At 38.7% G+C, this 8,008-nt stretch overlaps 1 long non-coding RNA gene across 2 annotated transcripts; it reads right to left on the bottom strand.

Moving 5' to 3' along the window:
• Positions 1 to 647: 647 nt before the first annotated feature.
• On the bottom strand, positions 648 to 5,509 carry LOC125657010 (uncharacterized). 2 transcript variants are annotated; one of them, XR_008796525.1, is made up of 3 exons: positions 5,444 to 5,509; positions 3,219 to 3,348; positions 648 to 2,800 (listed from the first exon to the last, which is right to left on the bottom strand). It is a non-coding gene; the product is annotated as an uncharacterized LOC125657010 (long non-coding RNA). The 2 variants fall into 2 exon arrangements; XR_008796526.1 differs by having other exon boundaries at positions 5,449 to 5,496.
• Positions 5,510 to 8,008: the final 2,499 nt, after the last annotated feature.

Below are 8,008 nucleotides of genomic sequence, written 5' to 3'. Positions count from 1 at the left end.
TATTCAGACATCTCAAGCTTTTCTCGTTATTTTCTAGTATCTAACATAATAGTGAAGTTGGGGAGAAGCATGCCAAGAAATCCGGTCCGGTCTTGAATTCTTTGGCTTCAATAGGACCATATTACATGCTGATTAATAGTAGCCGTCGCTTGCTAAGAATTTCTCGGCATGTTAATGTTTTTTAAATTTTAAATTTAAATAAACGAGAACAAATTACTTTTATTTGTGCAGTTCATATTTTTTACTTTTCAGATATTTTAATTGTATATCTATTAGTCGACCTTTTAAGAAAAATCCTAATGATATTGACCTAGACCTTGTATTTACAATGTGCATTTCAAAGTTTTCAGCGAGTAAACCCAGATTCAACATCTCAAAAAATATTCCTTTGTTTTATGAATATCGTAATATTGATGAGCGCATATATATTTCATTAAACTATAACAAACGAAATCCGGAGGGGGAAATTCTATACCAGGGCGGTTTTCCCGCCCAGGGGGAAACTACCGGTAAACTGACTTTGTACATAAGGGGAAATTATATGCTGGGGCGCCTAGACCCCACACTTTCAAAACTTTCTGGATCCGCCCCTGCACTAATTGAACAAATCCTAAAACATTAAGGAAATAAAACTCGAACACATAATATAGGATAAGCTCGCATGCGCGAGTACAACAGTTTATTCATACATGTGTACATAGACATCTGGAGGTTCATTAGTCCACTCAACTCATTCTACAACAGAAAAAAGTATATCAAAACACAAATATGTATTTAGTACCAAAACGGAGGTCTACTGCATGAAATCCCCCCCCCCCCCTCCAATGGATATTGCTAATCGTAAATGTTAGCAAAACTACCCAACATAAACTAGGTCAAAGCAAACTTTAAAACTATATATTTACTCAAGCGATAACACGTAGATAGTGTATACAGGCTGACACGCCGCACAAGTATTTAATTCTCAGGACTTGACGGAAGGTCGAAAGAACAGGGAGGCCATGTTGGATTTTAAGGTGAGACTAAATTATTATTATAGTAATGACTGCTGTGTTTTATATCATACTATAATTATATTTCGTTAATTGTTTTAATCTGTCAACATCTTGAAATGAAATTCCGGTTTTATTTAATCAACAGTAAAGTTCTCGTGTGATCCCGCCATCAGAAATGCATCCCCGGCGCAGTGCTCAGGAAGTCCTACTGTGTGACCTCTGTGAAACTATCCCCCTACAGAGTCACTGTGAACTTTGTAATATAAATCTCTGTGTTAACTGTGCAGTAAAGCATCTCTCAGACTCGTCTAAAAGACACAAAGTCGTGCCGTTTTTACACAGAAAGTCTACTAACTACCACAAATGTCCAGACCACGCCGATAAACACTGTGAAATTTACTGTGAAAAATGTGGCGTTCCTGTCTGTTCTACCTGCGCCTTATTTGGAAAACACAAAGGTCACGATGTGTCAGATATTCTGGAAAAATTCAGCGCTAAAACAGAAAGTTTACAAAAAGATCTAGAAGAACTCGAGACAAGAATTTACCCGCGATATAAAGAAATGGCGTCTAATGTCGAAACCGAGAAAGCCGAGTTAGAAACGAAATACGGGAGACTGACGACAGATGCCGATGAACAAGGAGAAATCTTACACCGAGAAATCACCGCCATTGTCAACCGACAGAAATCCGCCATTGCGGAGATGAAAACTAAACATCTGGACGCGCTAAATAAAAATACAGAAGAAATCACACAGAAAATGGCGGAACTCAAACAGATCATGTCCGACTTGAAATCAATCCTAAAATTAAATGACGTCTCCTTAACCTCTACTTACAAATCTAGGAATTCCCAATTTAGAACATTACCGCCTAAAGTCCGAGTCACATTACCGAGTTTCTCTCCTCAGAAAATAAACAAAGATCAGCTGAATGAAATGTTTGGTTCTCTGTCGCCATTATCTATTAACACAGAACATGGCGACACAATGAAGTCAGCAGAAGCTGTATCGTCTCCTCCAGTCAAACCACTGCTTGATGAGCCGCGCGTCACCGCCACCATAGACACTGGGTATAACTATCTACTCAGTGTTAGCTGTCTGAGTGAAGATCAAGTCTGGACATGCGGGATAAACAACACCATGAAGCTCCTCAACCTCCAGAGTGAACTACTGACATCAATACAAACCAAGTCAGGGGACGAACCACAGGACATAGCAGTGACACGGGACGGAGATCTTGTTTATACTGACTATTGGAATAACACCGTGAACTTAATTAAGAATAAACAGATACAGACCGTGATCACACTACAGGGGTGGGTACCTCTCAATGTCTGCTGTACCGCGGATAACGATCTCCTGGTTACCATGATCAGTGATGATGGAGAACAATCCAAAGTCGTGCGTTACTCCGGCTCCACAGAGAAACAAAGCATTCAGTTTGATGATCAGGGTCGTCCTCTCTACTCATCTGATTATAACGATAAATACCTCAGTGAGAACAAGAACCTGGATATCTGTGTGGCTGACAGGTCAGCTAGAGCAGTAGTGGTGGTCAATCAGTCAGGAAAACTCCGATTTAGATACACTGGTCATCCCTCTAATACCAAGCAATCATTTAATCCAGTCGGCATCACTACAGACAGCCAGAGTCACATCCTGACAGCAGACTATAACAATGACCGTATCCACATCCTAGATCAGGACGGACAGTTCCTCCGTTACATTCACTGTGATTTACGCGATCCATACGGTTTATGTGTGGACATCAGAGACAACCTCTTTGTGGCTGAGTGTTACACTGCTAAAGTGAAGAAAATCCAATATCTATAATCACAGTGTTAATTACACAGCTCTACAGTGTTAATTACATCTGCCAACACAGTGTTAATTACACATCTCTACACAGTGTTAATTACATCTACCAACACAGTGTTAATTACATGTCTAATCACAGAGTAATGTACAGCACTGTGTTAATTCCTTCTACTTGTTAATTACATCTGCTTGTTAATTACAGCCCTGTGTTAATTACATCCCCGTGTTAATTACAGCCCTGTGTACATTACAGTCCTCTGTTTGTGATGTGTAACATGTACTTGTGTTTGTGAGTTTAACATTATTTTGTTTGTGAATTAATTCAATATGTGTTTGATTTTACAATGTATATATTAGATAAACATGATACAGAGTTCAGTCTTACATTATTACTGAGTACTTACTTAGATTTGTAGTACTGTAACAGAGAGTGACCCCAAACGTCCAGTCTTCATCACAGATCTTCAGATTCAAGGTCACAGTCTTCTGTTTACCATCAATAACATCACACCACTTATCTAAATCTCCACCGTCCTACAAAATAAACAAAGTGTAATCATATCAAACTGAATTGTCAGGGATAGTTTGTGATATATTTACATGTTTACATAGATGTCAATGTAATGGGAAGGAAAAGAAAATATGGCTGAACTGGTGTCACAATGGGGATCGAATCCAAGGCCCTTCGTTCCCACGATATGATAGGACCAGGAATCAAACCCGAGACCCCTGTATTATTAGTCGGGTGCTCTAACCACTGAGCTATCCAGACTGATATCAATGGTTTGACTGGACCGTGAATCAAACCCGAGACCCCAGTATTACATATGTAATAGTCAGGTGCTCTGAACATTATCCAGGCCAATATACACAATACAAAGTGAGCTTTTCCAATTGAAATTTATCTGTTGTTATTGACTTTTTACATTATCATCTTCTTCTCCACAACCACTTGGCCAATTCCAATCAAAACTACTACCATTCATCTTTAGGTAAAGGGAATCATGTTTGTTCAAATGATTGATTGAATCTTGTTTAAAATTTAAATTTAGACCTATATTCGGCACTTAAGGCCATTGAGCAGTGAGGGTTCTTTAGCATGCCACACCTACAATGTACTGTGACATGGTACATCCATTTTTAAGGTCATCTCCGAGGACCCGTGACATTCACACCTGATGTCGAGCGTTTGACGATGGAACTGTCACTACCTGTTTTAACGACTTAGATCTGTTGTGGCCAGGATTCGAACACCGGCCTTCAGCATGCTGGGCGTGCGATTTAATCTCTAGACCACAGCGGCAGTACCGTTTGTTCTAATGAAGGGTCAAAGGGAAAATAATCAAGAAAAGGCAAAAATTGGTGGATCATTTAAAAATCCTCTCAAGAACCACTGGGCCAGAAAAAATGAGATTGAGGTAAAAGTTTTCTGATATAGTATAGATACAACTTTGTTAAAACCATGGCCTCCCTGGGTTTGGGTAGGACCTCATCAGGGGGTCAAAGTTTCACATGGAGATATAAAGGAAATTTCTTCTTCAAAAGAACGAAAAGGTCATAATTAATCATATCAAAAATGTGGTCCTCGGGGAGGGAAAGGGGGGGGGGGGGGGGTGAACCACAATAATGGACACAAGTTTTTAAGGGGATGTATAGGGAAATGTTATTGAAATTCTTTTTAATCTCAAAAACATCAGGGTCATGATTAGTCATAATTTTCAAGTGTAGCAGGTGTGTGGATTTAAGTGTTTTATACCCCTGCGACTATAGCCGGAGAGGGGGAGGCATATTGTCCTGTCCTGTATGTCTGCCCCCTACTTTAACATTGCTACTAACTTTTGAATTGTGAGTCATATGGCTCTCATATTTCATATATCGACTTTCTATGTAAAAAGACCTTCCTGATATTACCAGAGATTTCAACCTTGTGACCTAAACCTTACCGTTTGATTTGTTTTAAAGAAACCCAAACTTAGACAGTATAAAGTACGGCCTTTAGATTCCTTCTGACAGAACCTTTCATTTTACACCATTGACTTTGAAATCTTGACCTTGAAGTTTGACTTATATTTCAAAACTTCAGGTGAAACTTAAACCTTGCTGCTCATCACTTTTGAATTGTAAGAGATAGGTCAAATTTGTGAAATATTCTCCGACACAGGTCGTAGAAGTTTGGCATCCATTACGGATTTTTACCGTGACCAACATTCTCAGTGAAACTACCAACGATAGGTTAAACATAAACTACTAGCTTCCAAGAACAAATGAAATTGCGTGTTACGTCCAATGATGAAAGATAGTATGAAAGGATCTAAAATAGATTCACCGGATACAAATAGTCATGTATATCTATTTTTAAAAAGCGGAACACAAATTTATTAATGGATCGCACAAATGTAAAGAGCGGAATTCCGCTAAAAAGCGGAAGAAAATCAGGTGAGTGATATTAGCTGTGTGGTGCTTGAAAAGAAGTCGAAAATGTTAAAAGTTATGAAGAGACTAAAAGACTGATGCTGGACAAAATATAATCAGAATAGCTCACTTTAGCTTTCAGCTCATATGAACACTATTTGTCCCAGCCATTGTCTGAATGAGTCATAAAACATTTTACATAATTTCATTAACAAACCTGACATTTTCTACAGCAACAGAGCTATCCAGGTCCTACAAAATGTTAGAGTCCTCATCAATCAGCCGGACATCTCCAGTAACTGCTACCCTGTAAAATTGATTTCAACATTAAGCATTAGGTAACCAAAATGATTTTTTCCCACCATTATATTATGCTATTAAAACATGAATGTCTACAAAAAAATCATGTAATCATTCTGAATGTACCAAACTGAGAACAAACGTCACCGGCAGTGGTGACGTCTCCATCTGAGTGAAATATTCTCGAGAGGGACGTTAAACATAATACAATCAATCAATCAATTTAAAAACACTCATCACACAATATCTAATCTCTGTATACATTAAATCCTGTACGACATCAATGAAAAGTTTCTCACATCTTGTTTCAACGTAAAGTTCAGAAAATAGTTCTCATCCCTGTCAACTCACTACATAAAGTTCTGAAAACAGTTCTCCAACCCATCACGTCTCGACGTCAAGTTCAGAAAATAGTTTTCCATCCCTCACCTCCCAATATGAATTTCAAAAAATAGTTCTCCACCCCCTCATCCCCCGACGTAAAGTTCAGGAAATAGTTCTCCATTCCACCCCCTCACCTCCCAACGTAAATTTCAGAAATCAGTTCTCACCCCCTCACCACCCAAAGTAAAGTTCAGAAAATAGTTCTCCTATCCTAAGGATATAAGGATTTCCCCACATGTTCACATGTAAAACTTTGATCCCTATTGTGGCCCCATCCTACCTCCAGGGTCAATGAATCTTATAAACTTGAATCTGCACTATGTCAGGAAACTTTCGGGTAAATGTAAATTTCTTTGGCCCAATGGTTATTGAGAAGAAGATTTTTAAAGATGTTCCCTTTATATTTGTATACAAAACTTTGATCCCTTATTGTGACTCCACCTTTCTCCAGTCGTCTCCATATGAACTCGTGAAATATCCTCGAGAGGGACGTTAAACAATATACAATCAATCAATCCACCCTTCTCCTGGGGGCATGATTTTAAAAAACTTGAATTTGCACTATGTCAGGAAGCTTTCTGGTAAATTCAAACTTTTTTGGCTCAGTGATTTTTCAGAAGATGATTTTTAAAAGATTTTCCCTATACATGTATATATTTATCTATAAAACTGTGATCCCCTAATATGGCCCTATCCTACACCCGGGCGCCATAATTTTAACAAACTTGAATCTGCACTATGTCAGGAGGTTTTCATGTAAATTAGTATTTTTTTCTGGCATAGTGGTTCTTGAGAAGATTTTCAAAGATGTTACCTGTACATTTGAATGTAAAAGTTTGATTTTCTATCGTGGCCCTAATGAATCCCCGGGGATCCTGGTTTTAACAAACTTAAATTTGTTCTATGTCAAGAAACTTTAATGTAAATCTAAGATCTTCTGGTCCAGTGGTTCCTCCCAAGAGCATTTTTAAACAACACCACCCTATTTCTGCATTTTTGTGATTATCTTCCATTTAAAGGGGACATGGCCTTTCATTTGAACAATCTTGAATCCCCTTTACCCCTGCAAGGATGTTTTGTGCCATAATTGGATGAAATTGGCCAATTGTTTCTGGAGAAGAAGATTTTCAAAAGTCGTCAATGTATTTTCACTATTTCACTATTAACCCCACTTGGAAAGGGGCACGACCCTTCATTTGAACAAACATGAATCCCCTTGTGTCAGGTTTGGTTGAAATTGGCCCAGTGGTTCTGGAGGAGAAGATTCTTTAAAGATGTTAATGTAGTTTCACTATTTTGCTATTATCTCCCCTTGGAGAAGAATGTGGTCCTTCATTTAAACAAACTTGAATTCCATTTACCCAAGGATGCTTGGTGTCAAGCTTGGTAGAAATTGGCCCACTGGTTCTGCAGAAGAAGATGAACATGTGAAAAGTTTATGATGACCCCTACAACAAAGATGACGGACAATGGACAAATTTCTGTAAGAAAAAAAATGGCCTCAATTTACATTATTTCAGCCCAATAAATTTCAGAATGTCCCCTCCGATTTACCATAAATGGGGTCATTGGCCTGTTGTGTTTGTCTTTCCTAAGCACCGGTGACCCTAATCCTATCCCCTGGAACAAGACTTCAAACAATTTACAATATGTCCGTAAGGCTCAGTGATTGGGATAAGCACGCGCTCTGCGCCATAGTCGCATTAAATAAAAAAAAAATGGCGCATAGAATATTGAAACACTGCGCCAGTCTTCGAAATTAAGCGGTAGCCCGATGACCGTGGCTAGTAAAATTGGGATTGGGCTACCAAAAATTCTTAACGCGCATGCCCAGCGGGCCAGTACATATTTCCGGCGGCGATTAAGATCGTGATTTCTGGTTGAAAATCGGTGAAACAACCAGTTCTTACAGAAGAGAAAGTTGGCGCTAAGAAGTATGAGGCTTGAATACAATGATGGTCTCATATTTTGCATCTGGTGCAGAAAGGAAACCATTGGAAATTGTGAGTTCGTGTTCGTCTCAGATAAAGTTACCTATGGCATTACAGTCTGTCAGTAGTGTTTAGATTATAATTTACTGGACTCTCAGACTTGTCAT

This window comes from Ostrea edulis, chromosome 7 (assembly GCF_947568905.1).
Source record: "Ostrea edulis chromosome 7, xbOstEdul1.1, whole genome shotgun sequence".
Lineage (NCBI taxonomy): Eukaryota > Metazoa > Mollusca > Bivalvia > Ostreida > Ostreidae > Ostrea > Ostrea edulis.
This window is presented reverse-complemented; position numbering and strand designations above follow the sequence as displayed.